The sequence below is a fragment of the Vulpes vulpes genome, chromosome 10 (genome assembly GCF_048418805.1).
Source record: "Vulpes vulpes isolate BD-2025 chromosome 10, VulVul3, whole genome shotgun sequence".
Classification (NCBI taxonomy): domain Eukaryota; kingdom Metazoa; phylum Chordata; class Mammalia; order Carnivora; family Canidae; genus Vulpes; species Vulpes vulpes.
Genome location: NC_132789.1, coordinates 54296209 through 54316417, shown reverse-complemented (window position 1 = coordinate 54316417; position 20209 = coordinate 54296209). Strand labels below are relative to the sequence as shown.

The following is a 20209-nucleotide window of genomic DNA, read 5'->3' as shown; positions in this document are numbered from 1 at the left end:
TTCTTGGCAGCCTGGTGTGCAAAGCCTTCCGTGATCAGACTTCCTGTCCCGCATTAGCTCCTGTCACTCTGCCACAGGCAAAGCCTCCATCCCCCTCTGCCTCTACATGTGTTCCTTACTGGTGCTTGCACTTCCCTTTCCTGGCTGGCTGGTCAACTAGGAAAACTCAAAGACCACCTCTTCCCTACACAATATTCATGACCTCTTCTCCATGCTTCCTGTGAATGTTTGCCCTCTGTCACCCATGATCTCCGTGTACTATAATTAACTGTGTAATAATTATCAATTTATTAAGAGCGTGGGCTCGGAGCCAGACCTGATTTGGTTCGAATCCCGGATTGCCATTTACTGTCTTGGTGATTGGGGGCGAGCTACTTAGCCACACTGAGCCTCACTTCCGTCTGTAAGATGAGGACACCAATATACCTACCTCACAGGGTTATTGTAAGGATTTAATTGAAATCATTAATTCATAGGGGCTTTCAAGTACAGAGTATGTAATCCTTTCAGAATCCTCCCTCTGTCCTGGCCTTCTTGGTCTCCCTAGCACCTACCACTGTGGCCCCTTGATGGATGCATGGAGGAGAGGTGGGTGACCTAAGATGCCTTGAGATTGGGCTGTATCCATCCTGTGTGTTCATGCCCTGCCCGGCACCTCCCACATGGTTGATATGCAGGAAATGGTTGCAAAACTGCCTGTGGCTTCTATGCTCTCTTGCATGAGGCCTTGGCCAGAGCTGCTTGTGATGGTGATGACTGCGCCTGCACACGATGCACTGAACCTAGGGCTGTTTGGCTTTCCCACTGAATTGTCTAGAGCCTAGGCCTGTTTCCTGATTTGTGGTTCTTGTGCCTCAGGCTGTGAGTTCAGGCATCGTAATTCTCCCAGTTGCCTAACATCACAGAGGCAGCCACGAGGGAAAGATGGTCCACTTTTGATATCAGGCCCGTAGAGAGATGTCAGCCACATGTTAACATCTGGGGACTGGGGCCCAATTATGCTAGAAAGCCACAGACCTCACTCTTAGGAAAATTCTTAATTTAGTGCTCTGGGCAGAAAAGAAATCCAGGATAAGTTGTAAACAAGTGAAATGCCACCAGAATGGAAGAGATGTAGTAATTTACCAAGTCAAATCACATTGATGAACAAAAGGCATGTTATCTGAGACACGTTAACTACAGTATTTAAACGGTCTCCAGCGGCATAAGGAGGGGAATTAGGAGGGCGCTCCTGTCCTGCTGTCCTGACAGTTGGGTGGTACCCAGCAGGCTGTTGTGCATCACAAGCCTGTGATGTACCAGGCTTGACCCATGAGCCATTTGAGTCAACCTGATTTTTTTTTTTAAGATTTTATTTATTTATTCACAAGAGACGCAGAGAGAGAGGCAGAGACACAGGCAGTGGGAGAAGCAGGCTCCCTGCAGGGAGCCCAACATTGGGACTCGATCCTGGGACTCCAGGATCATGCCCTGGGCTGAAGGCGGCGCTCAACCACTGAGCCACCCAGGCTGCCCTCAACCTGGTCTTTAGCTCAGGGAATAACTCACAAGTTAAGGTATAAGCTGGAACTCTTCCTGTTTCTTACTGCAAAGGCTTTTCCAGTCCAGTGCTTATCTTTATTTTTATTTTATTTTATTTTTAATTTTTATTTATTTATGATAGTCACAGAGAGAGAGAGAGAGAGGCAGAGACATAGGCAGAGGGAGAAGCAGGCTCCATGCACCGGGAGCCCGATGTGGGATTCGATCCCAGGTCTCCAGGATCGTACCCTGGGCCAAAGGCAGGCGCCAAACTGCTGCGCCACCCAGGGATCCCGAGTGCTTATCTTTAGAAGAAAGCACAGATAATGTGGGAATGATTTTTACCTGCTTCCAGGAAGAAGTTTCCAAATTAAGAGTTCTGATATAATCCCTTAGCAGTTTCCAGATCTCCTCTTATGAAGTCGCCTTCTGCTGTATCGTATTCTATTTCCAGCCTACGGGAAAGAACCTGAACTTGAGTTCTGACTCAAGAACTGGATTTGAATCCTGCCCCTGCTGCTTAGGATTACGTGACTAGCTAATTTGTTTTAGTTCTCAGAATACCAGTTTTTCCTTATGAAAAATGTAGGTGGTAGTACATACCTCCCAAGGTTTTTAGGAAGAATAGAAGAAAGGGTTGTATAAATATGAATAAATTTAAATGTAAGAATTTCTTTTTATCTTGATTGGATTAATTTAGATTCTTAAATTTTTATTTATTTAGTTTTTAAAGTGAACAGTTTTTTAAACAGAATTGTCTAAAATTGAAGTATAGTTGATACACGATGTTACACTAGCTTCAGGTGTACAACATAGTGATTTAAAGAGTCCACACGTAATGCTTTGCTCACCACAAGTGTAGCTGCTATCAGTCGCTGTACTTCTGGAGTATAGGAATTCATATGTTTTGGAAATCTTTCAGCCATTACTTGTTTACTTATTTTTATTTTTTAGATTATTTATTTATTTATTTATTTATTTATTTATTTATTTATTTGACAGAGAGAGCACGAGTGGACAAGTAGGGGGAGCAGTTGAGGGAGAGGGAGAAGCAGGCTCTCCACTGAGCAGGGAGCCGGATGTGGGGCTCAATCCTAGGACCCCAGGATTATGACCTAAGCCAAAGGCAGACACTTAATCGACTGAGCCACCCAGGCACCCCCATTATCTGTTTAAGTATTGCCTCTGCCCATTCTCTCTCTTCTCCCTTTTAATCAGAGTTTTTAAATGTTAGACCTTTCATTCTAGCCTCCAAGTCTACTAACATCTCTTCCATATTTTTCATCTTTTGATCCTTTCCACATTAAACTGGAACCCCAAAGGACTCAGCATAGGATGACCTAGAAGGAAACCTGCACCCCTAAACCAGGACTGCAGTAAAGGTTGCCAGGATCTGAGTGGATCAGAGTAATAAGTTGTTTGTTTTTAAGATTTTATTTATTCATGAGAGACAGAGAGAGAGAAAGGCAGAGACACAGGCAGAGGGAGATGCAGGCTCCATGCAAGGAGCCCAACGTGGGACTCGATCCCAGGACTCCAGGATCATGCCCAGGGCTGAAGAGAGGCACTCAACGGCTAAGCCACCCAGGCGTCCCAGGGTAATAAGTTAGTAAAACAACACTCAAAAAGAAAAAAAAGCAACACTTGATATTCACAGCCTGGTGAGCTATGGAACCTCAAGCTATGAACTTCAAGTATATGAGAGTTTAAGGTACTCCAGACTGGCAGTGCCTGTCAAGGTCTTGGCAGAGGCAAATGCAGACCTGCTCTGGAGATAGACATGAACTCCTTGCAAATAACCTTTCAAGGAAATGAACAGCTAACAGTAAAAATAACTAAGCACAAAAGGAAATAAGGCTCCATTAGTGAGAACCATGAAAAACAACAGACAACAGAGGGGGACCCATAAAGACTTGTGAAATCAGAATTACCAGACACAATTGATAAAGCAATTAGATTTACTATGTTTAAGGAAACACAGACAAGGTTGAATTATATATTACATACATGGTATAGGGGATTATAAAAAGCAAAATATTGGAAAAATAAAACTTCTAGAATTGAAAAACACATTTAGTAAAATTAAAAACTCAATAGGATTGATCAGGATTAGATACAACAGAAGACCGTGTTAGTAAACTGGAAGATAAGTCAGAAGAAATGATTTGTAATGGGTTAGCCAACATTTTCTGTAAGTGCCAGATGATCAACATTTTAGCCAACATTGGCTTTATTGTTTCTGTTGCAACTCCTTAGCTCTACTGCCATAACATGAAGGCAGCCAGGGACAGCACGTAGACAAATGAGTAAGTTTGTATTCCAATGAAATTTCATTTATGGACACTGAAATTTTAATATAGTTTTTATGTATCATGAAATAGTCCTGATTTTTTTTTCTCAGCTGTTAAAAATAACTCTTAACTCATGGGCCATAAGAAAAACAAGATAGTGGGTTGGATTTGGTCCACGAATCATAGTTGCCTTCATTGAGAGTTCTGCACAGATATATCTACATGAAAATTGTCTCCCCACCTCAGGTGCTTTCCATTCTTGAAATCCTAATACGCAGAAATAGTCTTTTTTTTTTTTTTTAAGATTTTATTTATTTATTCATGAGAGGTGTACACCGAGAGGAAGAGAGGCAGAGACACAGGCAGAGGGAGAAGCAGGCTCCTTGCAGGGAGCTCAATGTGGGACTCGATCCCAGGCCTCCAGGGTCACACCCTGGGCTGAAGGTGGCACTAAACTGCTGAGCCACCCAGGCTGCCCCAGAAATAGTCTTACTTATTATTTTTTAAAAAAATATTTATTTATTCATGAGAGACACACAGAGAGAGAGAGAGGCAGAGACACAGGCAGAGGGAGAAGCAGGCTCCATGCAAGGAGCCCGATGTGGGACTCGATCCCGGGTCCCCAGGATCACACCCTGGGCTGCAGGCGGCGCTAAACCGCTGCGCCACCGGGGCTGCCCAAATAGTCTTAATTAAATAATGTCTCTAGATCCAGTGATTCTCCCCAAATCTGGAAATAGATGTTTTGGATTTTTTTGGTCTTTACTATATTATTTTAATTATATCCCTGTGAAGAAAAATAGTCTCCTCTTTCCTTTGAGAATTCCTTGCTGCTTGTATCTATATGACAAAATCATATGTCAACACTTTGAAAATTATTCAGAATACTATATACATTGAGCTATACGACGAAACCTTGTCTTTTAACTACAAACTATGTTCAGGAGGCCAGTGTTTTTTGGCAGTTAAAAACGTGGACTGTGGTGTCAGATGTGGATTTTTTAAGGCCCAGTTCCACGTCTTACTAACTGTAATCTTGAGTGAGTTATAAAATGGGAATGATAATAATCATCCAAGGATGAGACTCAGCCTACCCTTATCAGTGTCTGCTAAACTGGGAAGGATATAGCCCAAAAATGAGACTTGAGCCTCAGCTTGCCTCCTGTTCGTGCCTCAGATTTCATTTTTTTTTTATTTTATTTTTTTAGATTTCATTTTTTAACTCATACATTTAACAAGTATTTTTTTTTAAGATTATTTATTTTAGAGAGAAAGAGAGTGTGTGCCTGCGCTTATAAGCAGGGGGAGGGGCAGACCGAGAGGGAGAGGAAAAGAATCCCAAGCAGACTCCCCACTGAGTGTGAAGCCTGACTCAGGGCTTGACCTCATGACCCCAAGATCATGACCCAAACCCAAACCAAGAGTACTACACTCACCCGACTTGAGTGAACACCCCCAGGCACCCCGCAAATATTTCTTGAGTACCAACTATGCTCTTTGTAATTGGGATAAAATGAAATTCTAAGCCAAATGGATGACCTTACAAGCTTGATTGGAAAGGGTTCCTGTGAGCCAGAGGCTTAGTGAATGGGAAGGGGGTAGATGAGAGCCTCAGGGGAGGGTAGGAGGTAGTATTTCTGGAGAGTATGAACAATGAGCGGGTTTTTGTTTTTTATTTTGTCTAATAAGAATGACATAAGCTTTAAAATAAAAAAAAAAAGAAGGACATAAGCTGTCGCTTAGAAGCATAAATGGAGTACCAAGAGGATACAAGGAATCCTTGGCTGCGTGGGGAACACAAGAAAGAGCACCCTTCCATCACACAGGGCTGGAGAGGAAATGGAATTTTCAGAAGAGACCCAAGTTTCCATGACAGCAGCAGATGGAAGTGATGGTCACTGAAGAAGCCAAGGATGTATAAGGGACAACCCAGTGGAAAGTTAGAATAGTGAGGCCGGGAGAAATGAGGGATGGGGCCGAGAAAAGCAAGCAGAGAGGTGACTTGAGCAGGAGGAGACCAACAAGGACATAATTGAGGGACTGAACAAGAATATCCAGGATGTGAGGCTGCCCCAAGATTGCCCAAGAATTAATCTCACCTTGTCCCCAGAATGGGGAGGGGGGCCATGGAGGCTCTCAGTGCGCTCAACTCCGGCTGGGTTGATGATACCTCTGGTGGGGGAGGGGGAGCAGTCTGGTTTCTGGGGAGGCTCCAGGTTCTCCTCTGGAGGGTGCTGGGGAAAGGCTCAGGGCTACAGGCTGCTGCCCCAACAGTGGGGTAAGCGTTTCTTCACTTATTCAGCCAATTTCTTGAGCAACTTGAGTGCATCAGGCGGTGTTCTGTGCTCTGAGAGTATCCCGGTTGAACACGATGGTCATTGAACCAAACGTGTAACCAATAAGTAAAGTTTTCAATATCTTGGAAGATTAACAGGTGGCCTGGAAGAAAATAGAGCAGGATAGGCGAATGCTGGAGGAGAGATTTTAAGTTTGAACTTGAGGTATTCAGGGTAGGCCTCATTGGAAGGTGATATTTGAGTCAGGCTTCAAAGGAAGAGACGGGGTTAGGCCCACCAGTATGGGGGTGCAGAGCATTCAGCACAGGACCCTGAGGAAATCTGTTATGAGGAATGGATGGCAGTGACACCAGGAGCCGGGAATGTGCCCGTTAGTCCGGTGGAGAGAAGAGCCACCTGGATCCTTGAAGGAGCCAGCCCCTGGTGTCCAGGTGTGCGTGTTTTCTGAGCTCACGTCAGCCTTCGGGGAGCTGATTTGGTTAAATGGAGGTTCCGTCTGTTTCAGCTGAGTGTGGGCAGGTGCTCTGTGCTCTGGGAAAGCTCCTGTCTGCTGCCACAGTGTGGTGTTTTATAGTCACTATGTGGGCGAGAGCTTGGGGACTGCAGTGCTCAGCCTACTTTCATAAGGCATTCTCTGTGAAGACACAGATACAAAAGCCAAAACCAACCATTTTTAACCCCCAAAGGCTTGTGAAAATCAAGCCAACTCTGAAAAGCCCATAAACCTGGGGCAGCCTAAAATAGACCCCAAGACCTAGTTTTCTGTTTCCCGAGGAGCCTGCCAAGTTCCCTGTGGCTACACCGGGCAAGTGTTTATTGAACACTTACTATATGCCTCGTGCTGTGCTTGGTGCTTTCTGCATTACCTGTCCTCACCACAGCCACTTGGAAGATGTCACCAGTCCCGTAGCTTAGATACCGTGTCATCTGAAGCTGTTGACTCCCAAATATGTCATGCAAGCCTAGTCCTCTTTGCCTGTACTGCAGACACGTTTATCCAGATGCCTCCTTAAAGTGGATGTTTAGGCATCTCACACTTCACATATCTAGAACCAAACTCCTGATTCACACCCCTTGCCCCAGTACATGGTGACTTCATCCTTCCGGTTGCTCAGGTCAAAAACCTTAGCATCACATCTTTGACACTAATCATCAGCAAAGCCTATTGGCTTTACCTTGAATATCTCCAGATCCAGCTGCTTCTCTCTCCCTCTCCCACCATCACTCTGTCCAGACAGCCACCATCCCCAACATTATTGCACTCCTGGTTGTTTTCATGCTTGTTTCCCGGTGGTCCAATTCCACACGGAAGCCAAAATGATCCTGTTAAGTGCAAGATAGACCTTGTTTCTCCCGTGATTAGAACTCTCCAATGGCTCCCCATTTCTCTTAGAATAAGGGCCAGAGTTTTTATCACACTCACCCAGGCCCTTCCATAGTCCCGACCTGTGTTTTCTTACCCCCTCCTTGTTTATTATGCCAGACTGGGCTCCTTGCTGTGCCTCAAATGCTCCAAATATTCCCACCTCAGCCTCTTGGCATTTGCCCATTTCTTTGTTTGGGATACTCTTCCTCAGACATCTGCGGAGACTGCCTCACCTTTTCAGACCTTAGCTCAAATGTCCCTTGCCTGTGCCATTTATGGTCATAACTCTAACCTCCGTTGGCATTCCCCATCCCCCCCTACTGTGTCATTTTTCTCCAGTGTCTTTCATTGTCAGCTATCTATGTTTTGCCTAATTGTCGGTTGTTCCCTCCCACTAGAGGGAGGGCAGGTGGAAGGAATTTGTCTGTTTTTTTCTCACTATTATTTCTTAGCACCTAAAACAGTGCCCAGCTCTTGGTGATTGCTCAGTAAATATTTGTTAAATTAATGAGTGAATGAATTGGTGGACAGTTCTATGAAGTAGGTGGTATTTAAGTGCATTTTAACCAATGACAGCATCACCGTAGATAAAATTTCCCTGCATTTACAGAACTGTGGGTGATCAAGCCAGCATTCAGACCCTCTCCTCCCTGGCTCCTGACTTCCTACCCGTCCCACTATTCTAAAGAGCTTTCCCACCCCCACTGCCCCCTTTTTCCCCCCAAATTCTAAGTGAGCTTCATAAGGGCAGGAGGAATGAATGTCCTGCCCACAGATGTATTCCCAGGTGCCTCGTACACTGTTCCTGGTGCCCAGGAACTAATTAATCAGTAAGTGTTAACTCAGTTAAGGACAGAGGAAGAGAATATAAGACAGACTAACACCATCTTTAATAACAAAACCCAGGCCCCAGGTCTCAATTTTGGAAGATTTTGGAGGAATGGGAAGTACAGTGATGAGAACTGCCACGTGGCCCTGTCTTCAGCCCCGAGTGTCACCGTCTCCCTCAGGGTCTCTCACTTCCAGACTGCTGCCGCCACCATCACGATGACTCTAGAGAGCACAGGTTCTCTTTAATGCTTTAAAAAGGAAGGAGAGAAAACAACAACAAAAACCTTTTTTCTTGGTTCCTTTAAGCAAAGCTAAAAATATTTCACTAAAGATGAAAAGGGAGACAATAGAGAAATAAACCCCGAGAGCATAAGAAACCCATAAAACTCTAGTTTGTGGTCTGCAAACTACAGAGTTCTGTTTCTTCTCTTGATGGCTCAAGCCAGAGCCATACTTAGTTCACAGCAGGAGAGCACAGCATTGCAGAATTTGATGGGGCTCTTTGCTTCACAACTTGTAGCTTGTTCACAACCCACGGTTCAAAGACTTCCTCCTACACATCTCAATACCTATGTGATCAAGACCCAAAGAGCCACATTCCTACTTTGTAGCTCACCTGGAGCTCTCAGCCCCTTAAACTGGACTGCAGATTGGAATCACCTGGGGAGCTTAAGAAATTACCCATGCCTGCATCCCACCCTGTATAGACTCTGAAGTCATGGGGTTGAGGTGTAGCTTGGGTATTAGGGTTTCTTAAGCTCTTCAGGTGAGTCTGATATGGTTCCAAGTTGAGATTCCCTGCTCTGAAAGATAACTGTTCTCTGTCTGAGGAACTCTCCACTTTCCTAGGTAGTTGATACCAAGAATAAACTCAGGTTTGAGAGGAGAGCCCTGCCGACACACAGGAGTCTGTCTGCATACATGGTCTTTCAACCCAGGTCCTCATCACCCAGAGATTCTTCTGATTTAGCAAATCAGGAATCAGACATAGGTGCTTTAATGTTTAAAAGTTCTCTCAGGTAATTCTAACATCCCAGGATGTTGAGAACTATGGGAGATAGCCTTTAAGCCCGTCACTGTAGTCAAATCTGAATATCGTACTAACTACTGCGAAATGTAGCTGTAGTTATATTAGGATAGTGGCATTGTGGGTACCTTTTTTCCTTTGAGTTTACATTTCCTGTGTTGTCTCATATACATTTACAATGAAAAGACATATTTGAATATATTCTTTTCTGTAACTTCTTTTCTAACTTCCACAACGGTCTCTACATCTTTAAACACTACTTTCAAAAATCTATTTTATATTAATTTTTGGTTACCAGTCCTTTCTCTAGCTTTTTCTTTATGGCCTTTTAAAATCTGAATCAGTTGAAGGGTTTCCTATGCATTTTATTGGCCTATTTAAGTATCTCTTATCTGTAATTGAAATAAATATTTGTGTAAAGACTTAATATCTGTCTTTGCTCTGCTGTCAAATCCCCAGGAGGTCTGAGGGTGAGACATGTTAAGTCTGGAAGAATGGGCAGACCAAATCATGTGGGTTTTTTTTTTTTTTAAAAGATTTTATTTATTCATGAGAGACACGGAATGAGAGAGAGGCAGAGACATAGGCAGAGAGAGAAGCAGGCTCCATGCAGGGAGCCTGATGTGAGACTCGATCCCAGGAACCCAGGATCACACCCTGAGCCGAAGGCAGATGCTCAACTGCTGAGCCACCCAGGCAACCCCGTGCAGGGCTTTCTATAGAACAGTAGTTTAGGCTTCATCTCAAGGGCAGACAGTACAAGTTTAGGCTTCTATTTTTTTTTGTTTTTTTTAATTTTTATTTATTTATGATAGTCACACAGAGAGAGAGAGAGGCAGAGACACAGGCAGAAGGAGAAGCAGACTCCATGCACTGGGAGCCCGACGTGGGATTCGATCCCGGGTCTCCAGGATCGCGCCCTGGGCCAAAGGCAGGCGCCAAACCACTGCGCCACCCAGGGATCCCTAGGCTTCTATTTGATATTGAAGTTCTTTTTTTAAAGATTTTATTTATTTATTCATGAGAGACTCAGAGAGAGGCAGAGATACAGGCAGAGGGAGAAGCAGGCTCCCTGTGGGGAGCCCAGTGCAGGACTCGATCTCAGGACCCCAGGATCACACCCTGAACCAAAAGCAGACACTCAACCACTGAGCCACCCAGGTGCCCCACACCCTTTTTTAAAGATTATATTTATTTAGCCATTGAAGTGTTTTAAGCAGGTGAAAAACGTATCAGTTTTGACCTGTAGGAAGATGACTTTGGCTGCAGGAGGGTAGGTGGATTGGAGAGGACAGAAGTATAAAGAAAGATAGTACATAGTAAAGAAGTAAAGGATGGAAATCAGTAGAGAAAAATCAACAAAGCCAAAAGCTGGTTCTTTGAAAAATCTTAATAAAATTGATAAACCTCTAGCCAGGCTAACCGAGAAAAAAGAGAGAATATACAAATGAGCAATATCAGGAATAAAAGGTGCATTATTACTACTGATCCCATGGATATTAAAAGGATAATGAAGGAATATAATTAACAACTCTGTAAAGGCACATTTAATAACTTAGGTGCAATGGGCCAACTCCTTGGAAGGTACAAACTACTAAAACTCACACAAGAAGAAGTAGATCATCTGAATAGGCCTGTATCTAAAGAAATTGAATCGAGGGATCCCTGGGTGGCGCAGCGGTTTGGCGCCTGCCTTTGGCCCAGGGCGCGATCCTGGAGACCCAGGATCGAATCCCATGTCGGGCTCCCAGTGCATGGAGCCTGCTTCTCCCTCTGCCTATGTCTCTGCCTGTCTCTCTCTCTCTCTCTGACTATCATAAATAAATAATAATTAAAAAAAAAAGAAATTGAATCGAAATTTAATAACCTTCCCAAACAGAAAATACTATACTTAGTTGGTTTCACTGGTAAATTCTATCAAACATTTAAGGAAAAGATGTCACGGGTTCTCTATAATCTCTTCCAGGAAATAGAAACAGAGAGAACAAAAAAAAAAAAAAAAAAAAAGAGAGAGAGAGAGAGAGAGAACACTTCCTAACTTGTTCTATGAAGCTAGTATTATCCTAACACCAAAACCAGATGAAGACATAAGAAAGGGGGACACCTGGCCAGCTCAGTTGGTAGAGCATGAGACTTTTTTTTTCTTTTTAAAGGTTTTACTTATTTATTCATGAGAGACACAGAGAGAGGCAGAGACAGAAGCAGGCTCCCTGTGGGGAGCCCCATGCGGGACTCGATCCCAGGACCCCAGGATCACGCCCTGAGCCAAAGGGAGGCTCTCAACCACTGAGCCACCCAAGCATCCCAAGCATGAAACTCTTGAGCTCAGGGTCATGAGGTTCAAGGCCCACGTTGGGTGTACAGATTGCTTTAAAAATATATATATATATATATTATAAGAAAGGAAAACTATAGACCATTATCTCTTGTGAACATAACAGAAATCTTCAACAAAATATTAGCGTTTTGAATCCAACAATGTGTAAGAAGAATCAACACTACGACCAAGGGGATTTATTCCAGGTATGCAAGCCTGGTTCAACATTAGAAAATTATGTATTCCATCCCATCAGCAGGCTAAAGGAGAAAAATTATATGGTCAAATTTCTTAGATACAGAAAAAGCATTTGATATAACCCAATATCCAATCATGATTTTAGGAAAAAAAAAAAACTATCAGCAAGCTAGTAAAAGTATAAGGACCACCTACAAAAAATTTGCAGTTAACATCATACTTCATGATGAGAAAACTAGATGTGTTTTCTCCAAATTGGGAAGAGGCAAGGATGTCCCCTTTCTCTATTCCTTGACAGTATATACTATAAGCTCCAGCTAATTCAATTAAAAAAAAAAAAAGAAAGAAAGAAAGAAAAGGAGAGGAACTAAAAGGGTTAGAGATTGGGAATGAAGACATAAAACTGTCTTTTTTTTCAAAGATGACATGATTGTCTATCTAGAAAAACCCAGAGACTTGCCAAAAAACTCCTGGAGCTAAAATTAGCAATTCTAACAAGGTTGTAGGATACGAAGTTAATAATATACAAAAGTCAGTTGTTTTCCTATATTCCAGGAATAAGCAACTGAAATTTGGCATTAAAAACAGTGTCATTGAGGAAACACTATGACAGTGGAGGCAGAGAGTGGAGTGATGTGCCCACAAGCCAAGGAACGCTGAGGATTGACAGCTGCTACCAGAAGCTACAAAGGAGCACAGAGCAAAGTCTCCCTTACAGCCTCTAGGAGGAACCACTTGAGGGAACCACCTTGATTTTAGACTTCTGGCCTCCTGAACTGTGAGAGGATAAATTTCTGTTGTTTTAGGCTTCCTGGTTTGGGATAATTTGTGGTGGCAGCCTCAGGAGCCTAATAGTGGGAGAAAAGAAGTGCCAGGCAGGGCACCAGCTGGCACAGTCCTGGGGGTGTCAGGATGTCTACTCTGCCTTAGATGAAGATTGCCCATCAGAGATGCCCAGACCTGCGTACCCATGTTTAATATGGTTATGACAAGTATGACGTGTATTTGTTTCTTAATACGCCATAATACTAGACTGTGAACCTCTAGAGGACAGTGAAGTCCTGTGCTTTAATTGTTCCAGTGCAAAATTTGGATTAGCAGAAACAAATGAAACCTATGTTAATTACTAATAGTATACTGCATGCCCACTAAGCACCGAGCCTTATATACATTATCTCTTTGAGACCTCACCTCTAAGGTAGGTGCCATTGTTATCCGTTTTGCAAGTAAAAACTCAAGCCTTCAAAGAATTGCTGCATCTGGGAAAATAAAAAGAATAGCTCATATGTAAAAAAAAAATGAAAGTAGGAACGCCTGGGTGGCTCAGCGGTTGAGCGTCTGCCTTTGGCTCAGTGTAATTCCGGGTCTGGGAATCAAGTCCTGAATCAGGCTCCCTGCGGGGAGCCTGCTTCTCCCTCTGCCTATGTCTCTGCCTTTCACTCTGTGTCTTTCATGAATACATGAATAATATATTTTTTAAGTAAAAAATATATATAAAAATACAGTATCATTTATATTAGCATACGCACACAACGCAAGACTTTGGTATAAGTCTAACTACACACACACCTGCTAGCAGAGGTTTGGAGACAGCCAGGGGAGTTGGAGACAATAATCCAAGTAAGAAACATAAAAGGAACAATTTTTGCCTCATTAGATTAGTAAAATGATAATAATTCAGATGATCCAGAAGTAGTAAAAGCAGAAATCAAGCATTAAAACAGTAGGAGTAAAAAGAAACCCAGAAAACAAAAAACAGTAGTAGTTAACTGGCATTTCTGTAACCTTTCAAAGAATGTTTTAACCTACATTGTTATAGGAAATCATTTGGTCTTTCCGTTCCATTCTAGAAAATATGTATTATTATAGCTATTGTAAGAGTTGAGGAAACCAATTACTTCTTATTGGAGGTTATACAACTAACTAGTAAGTGGAAGAGCTAGCTTCTTAAACTCAAGTCTTTTTACCTTTATGCCCATTGTTCTTCATACCAAAGAAAGCAAGGGCTTTGGTGAGAGCAGAGGATGAGTTTTAGACTCAGTTTGTCTTGTCAAAAATGAGAATAATACTTACCTTAAAGTAGGGCTGCACCAAGGGTGTGCAGAGGCCTGGCTAAATATTTTTAAGTAGCACCTCTGGTATATAAACACATTGATGGGCCCATGTGAAATGTAATGATTTACTGATTAAGATTTAGAACAGTGGGGAAAGAAGATGAGAAAACTAGATGTGGTCTCAAAGAGATAATGTATATAAGGCTTGGTGCTTAGTGGGCATGCTTATGTATTTGTTTATTATCCGCTCAGTACACATGAAAGTTCTTCACAGTATCCAGACGCCACCTCTTTCTGTTCTGGTTCAGGCTTCTCTTTGTGGATTTTATTGTCCAGGGCATCACTCCTGGCTACTTCACACCTCCTACCACAAGAAAAAAAACTAATAATACTGTTATTATTCATAGTGCCTTAGCTCTCTGGAACTTGTGGGTTTTTTTTTTTTTAAAGATTTGTTTATTTGAGAGAGAGAGAGTGCACATGCATACACCGGCGTGGGGGCGGGTGGAGAAGGTGGGGGTGCAGAAGGAGAGGGAGACAGAGTCTTGAACAGACTCCCTAAGGAGCATGGAGCCTGACATGGGGCTGGATCTCATGACCCCAAGATCATGACATGAGATCAAGAGACAGCTGCACAACCGACTAAGGTACCCAGGAACCTGCATTTGAAAAACTTCAATGTCTGCTCATAATAAAAACCCTCAACAAAGTGGGTATAGGGGGAACTTAACCTTGGCATAATAAAGACCATATATGAGAAGCTCATAGCTAACATCATCCTCAACAGTAAAAAGCTGAAAGCTAAAAAAAAAAAAAAAAGCTTAAAGCTTTTCCTCTAAGATCAGGAACAAGACAAGGATGTCCACTCTCACCACTTTTATTCATCATAGTATTAGAAGTCTGAGCCAGAACAGGCAAGAAAAAGAAAGGCATCCAAATCAGAAAGGAAGAAGTGAAAGTATGTGTATTTGCAGATGGCATGATATATAGAGAAGATTTTAAAGACCACCAAAGACCATTAAAACTGATAAACAGATTCAGTAAAGTTGCGGGATATAAAGTCATTACGCAAAAATGAATTGCATTTTTATACAGCAGTAACTATCAGTAAGAGAAATTCCTTAAAATTCCATTTACAGGGGATCCCTGGGTGGCTCAGCGGTTTAGTGTCTGCCTCTGGTCCAGGGCGCGATCCTGGAGTCCCGGGATCGAGTCCCACGTCAGGCTCTTGGCATGGGCCTGCTTCTCCCTCCTCCTGTGTCTCTGCCTCTTTCTCTCTCTCTCTCTATCATAAATAAATAAATATTTTTTTAAAAATTCCATTTACAGTTGCCTCAAAAAGAATAAAACCCCTAGAAATAAATTTAACCAAGGAGGTGAAAAACCTGTACACTGAAGACTATAAGACTTTGATGAAAGAAGTCGAAGAAGACACAAATAAATGGAAAAATATTCCATGTTCTTGGATCGGAAGAATTAATATTGTTAAAATGTACATACCACTCAAAGCAATCTACAAAAAAAACCCAAACAAACAAAAAAAAGCAATCTACAGATTCAATGCAATCCTTGTCAGAATTTATCATTTGAAATTTTATAGTGTTAAAAATAGAACACATCTTCCAACCATGTCTTCTCTTGGACTCTACACCCTGCATGCCTGGATCTCAGGGCTTTACTGCCTTAGAGAATTATTGTAAAGCTAAATGAAATAATTAGGTCAACTATTAGCATATGGTTTATGCTCAGTAAATGTTAGTTTCCCTGTTCTTCCCACTACCACCCTGAAAGAGGATGTGGTGTGTGTGTGTGTGTGTGTGTGTGTGTGTGTGTGTGTGTGTGTGTGTGTTTAAAGAAATGAAATGTAGGGCAGCCTGGTGACTCAGCGGTTTGGTGCCACCTTCGGCCCAGGGCCAGATCCTGGAGACCCAGGATCGAGTCCCATGTCGGGCTCCCTGCATGGAGCCTGCTTCTCCCTCTGCCTGTGCCTGTGTCTCTCTCCCTCTCTCTCTCTGTGGATCTCTCATGATTAAATAAATAAAATCTTAAAAAAAAAAAAAAAGAAATGAAATATAGAAACACAATTGAATTGGAGCATTTGCAACAGACCCCTGATAGAGAATCACTGTGAGCTTTGCCTATACAGCTCAGGCTAAAGGACTTGCAAGAGCTTGCTGGAGAGGAGAGCATCCTCTTGGCCAAAATGAAATAAATGACATGATTCTGGAGACAAAGATAAACTGCAGTAGCATCAGGTCCAGAATCACTGATGGAATAGCAGAATGGCCTGGTTTGTTGAAAAGGTATTACAGTGCACAGTAAGTAGCAAGAGCTGAAAGGCAAGTCCTCTAGAGCTGAGAAATATCACAAATTCCAGATGTCTCAGATCAAGCAGTCTCTCTGCCTTAAAGCGATGAAAGAGACATAGGACAATGCTGCCAAGTTTATTATAGATCACCGTAAGTGGGGCAAAAACCGTATGGAAGCCCCAGCCTGCAGTGGAGTTCACAAGATGGGTTGGCAACTGCCAAGTGTGGGTGAATTAAGAGACTAACGATGCGAAGAGCCAGCAGATCTGTAATTATGAAGTCAGATGGAAGAGGCAGCCAGAGGAGAGAGAAATTATCCTTAAGGAGAAGAGTTTCATCTCAGAGCTTGAAAGGACCTATGGCCATAGTTAGTAGCCTTTCTTTTGTTAGTCTACTTCAGAAAGAAATAAAAATGAAAGTATTTAACAACAGAATAGGGTTATGAAAGCTAACCTAACCTGCATCTGCCATTTCCCAAGTCATGTTCCAGAAACAGATCTCTAGTAATTGGAGAAATACATCTTCATCAGGGAAGTTAGAGAGGATAGCACTGAAGAAGCAGTGGTGGGACCAGCCCTGGGCTGAGGATTCTTATTGGTGTGTTCAGGCAGTTCCCTCTGACAATAATATTGGCTATCTCTGATTAAATTACTATACTTGCTTGAAGGGACACTAATATTTATTAACACACTGCTTATCAAGCAGTGTGTCAGGTGTTACCTGCGTGTTCTTGTTTCATTGTGAAGACCAGTTCCTGAACTGGTGAACTAGGGGCTGAATGAATGAGGAGACAGACAGCCAGGGGCTGATCTGATTTTAGTCCTCTCTAAGAAGGTTCTAGAACTTAGATTATTGCTCACAAGATGCCCACCACTGGCCTGTAGAAGCCTAGGGAGAACCCTCAGAGTCCCATCTCCATTTCCCCCCAGCCATCACCATCTCTCCCTCACACTTTGTTAATTGTACTTCCAGCCAGTCAAGGTAACCAGTTGAGTTCACTCCAACAAAGGTTTTGTTGGGTGCTTATGTACTCTATGCCTTGCACCGTTCTGCTATGCACCATGCTTAGTTACCATGGTCTAGGATAGAAGGATCATTTAAAAGGACAGTTCCTGTTCAGTGTAACCAGTGGGAGGCCATAACCAGGTCCTGGCCATCGCTGGGTCCCTAATCCCAGGCCAGTGTCTGGCACACAACAGCAAGGCTTTTACAGTCACCATGTATTGAGAGAAAACTAAGTGCCAGGCATTATACTAAGCACTTTATTCTCTCTCTCTCTCTCTCTCTCTCTCTCCTTTTTAAATGAGTACTTATAGCAATTTTATTCAAAATCATCCAAAACTGGAAGGAGCCAAGATATCTGTCAAGGTGAATGGATGCACAAAGTTTGGGGCATCCATACAATTAACTAATATTCAGTGATAAAAACAAATGAACTTTAGGCTACACAAAGACCTGGATGCAATTTATTTTTGGTTGTTTTGTTGTTTTGTTTTTGTGTTTATTTGTCATGTCTTTAAAAAAAATTTTAATTCTAGTTAGTTAAAAGTACTTTATTCTCAACCTAACTTTCAATATGGTTGTATGAGTATCATCCCAGTTTTTAAAGATGTGGAAACAAAGGCACAGAGCAATTCAATAACGTGCCCAAAGTCGCACAGCTAGGAAGGGGTGGAGCCAGGACACAAATCCAAGCAGAGTGACTTTTTTGCCTCTAAATGTTTTGTCGAGTGAATGCATGAATGAATGAATGAACGAATGAGAAGGAGGAAGAGAAGGAGGCGGGAGAGAAAGAGAACATGGGAACAAGCAAGCTAAGGTGGAGCTGGCTGGGCGAAATGGGGTCTTCAGGCAGGTGGGTTGGTTCTGCTGGGGATGGGAATGGTGCTTAACCGAATGTTGCAAAGATGGCCAGGGTGGAGGGTGAGCAGAGGAAGGCAAGCCCTCCTACTTTGTATTGGGTCCTTTTCTCCACCCCACCCCCACCCCCCCTGCCACCTCCTCGAGGACATTTGTCCTACAACTGTCCCATCTCTGCCACATCAGGAGTTTCCCTCTTATTCCAACCAACTTACAAACATGCTCAACTGTCTTTTAACCTCAAAAACATCTTTCCCTGCTTCCTCCCTCCAGCTGTTGCTCCATTTCTCTGTCTCCCTTTATAGCAAAAACCATGGTCTCTATACCATGACCCCACTTCTTCTGTTTTCTCTTAAAGCCAATGAAATCAGCATTTCACCCCCACTCTCCAGTGAACCAGCTCTTGTCAAGTTCAGGAGTGACCTCCCCATTGCCAAAGCCAGCTTTCAAGCCAGTGGCCACATGTTACCAGGCCCTCCAGTGTGTTGTTGCAGTTTGTTCCTCTGTCCCTCTTGGGACACTTCCTCACCTTTGGCAACTGACAGAGCACCTACTTACTCTCTCTAGAAGAGTATTCTGTCCCATGCACTGCCCCTTCCAGCCTCTCGCAGCCTCCTCACCTCCCAAACATTGATCCCTAAATGCTCCCTCCCACTGGCCATCATTCAGTGACCCTCTGCAAAGACAGGATCCAAACTGGAGCGAAGGATTCAGTCTCCGTGATCTGGATGCCTGCCTCTTCCACCTCATGGTTCACATAGCCTTCGTGTGGTGCTCTAGAGGACAGCCAGCCCCTCCAAGTGTGCTTTCTCACCACATCCTCCCAAGATCCCTGGGAATTAAGTGGTTCCCATTTGCAGATGAGGAAGCTTGAGAATCAGATTTTCCATTACTTGCCCAAGGTCACACAACGTGCCAGTGTCTTCTGTGAAAGTTTCTCATTCCAGATTCTATGCTCTTCCCATTTGCCACCCGTTGCCTGGCCTGATCCTTCAACCCCGTGCTCCTGGCTGCAGCAGCTGAGTGGAAGTGTGGTTCCTTCTCTTGGGTTCCAGTCTGTCTATCTGGATTTCCTCTTGAGTGCAGTGGTTCACACTCTTCACCCCAGGGGCTTGGTAGTCACGTTTGCAGGACAATGGGTGCTCTTACTGGTTGAAATGCTAAATCTCCCAAAATGAAAGGCCAGCTGGAGAGTATGAGAAGAACAAGGGCTGAATGATTTGATCAGACATCTGTGGGGCCCTCCTGGCATTTGGAGTGTGAGTGCCTTAGAGAAACTAACTATTCTGGCCTGAGGGAGTTGGCGACTGTTAATCTTGGTGGTTTTGACCGCTAACTGCCCCAGAGGTCCCAGCCTGCTGGATGACTCAGACTCCCCAACACTCCCCCTATTCTTCTCTCCCTGGGGTAGTCAGAGGCCATTGCTAAGGCATTTTAATTTGGTAATAACTTGACCTGGCCCACTGTCCCGGGGCTGTATGTTTTAGGAGTTACTGTTGCTTTCTCAATGGGGGGTTGATTTAGAGCTGCTCATCCTCCACATCTGGCTACCTTGCGCTCTCATGGGAAGAGCCTTCCCGGCTGAGTTCTGGCTTCCCCGTGCCCCATCTGACCAGTGGCCCCTCTTCCCCATGAGAGATTACCTGAGTCCTCGGACCTTGGACTGCCTGTGGAGGCCGAGAAAAATTAAGGCCATTCCACCTTAAGTTCAGCGTTAGCACAAGTACAGCCATCTCAGGCCCTGTGAATAAGAGCTGAACTTTACCTTACTTCAATTAAGCCCCATATTAGAATGAGAACAAAGCTCAGAATGCCCTCGGCAGGAAATCCCATATCAGAAAGACAACAGAACTCAGAGAATCCCATATCAGATCTTAAGAGACTCCCCAACCCTTTGCTCCCATATTGGAATGGAAAAAAAAAATTCCTCCACCCCTTCTGAAAATCCCCTAGACCAGCCCATAAAAAACCCAGCTGTAACCCACCTCGGGGTCCAAGCCCCTGCTCCACAGTGTCGGGTACACTTGGACCCAAGCTCGAGCTTGCTAATAAACCCTCGTGCGCTTGCATCGGTGTCGGCTCCTTGGTGGTTTCTCGGATTCGCAATCTTGGGCACAACACTGCCCATGGCCCTTAAT

General features: G+C 43.5%; 1 protein-coding gene across 9 annotated transcripts in view; it reads left to right on the top strand.

Annotated features, from left to right (window-relative positions):
• Positions 1-20209, top strand: part of ST3GAL3 (ST3 beta-galactoside alpha-2,3-sialyltransferase 3) — a 198327-nt gene that overhangs the window by 98868 nt on the left and 79250 nt on the right. The window lies entirely within an intron of this gene.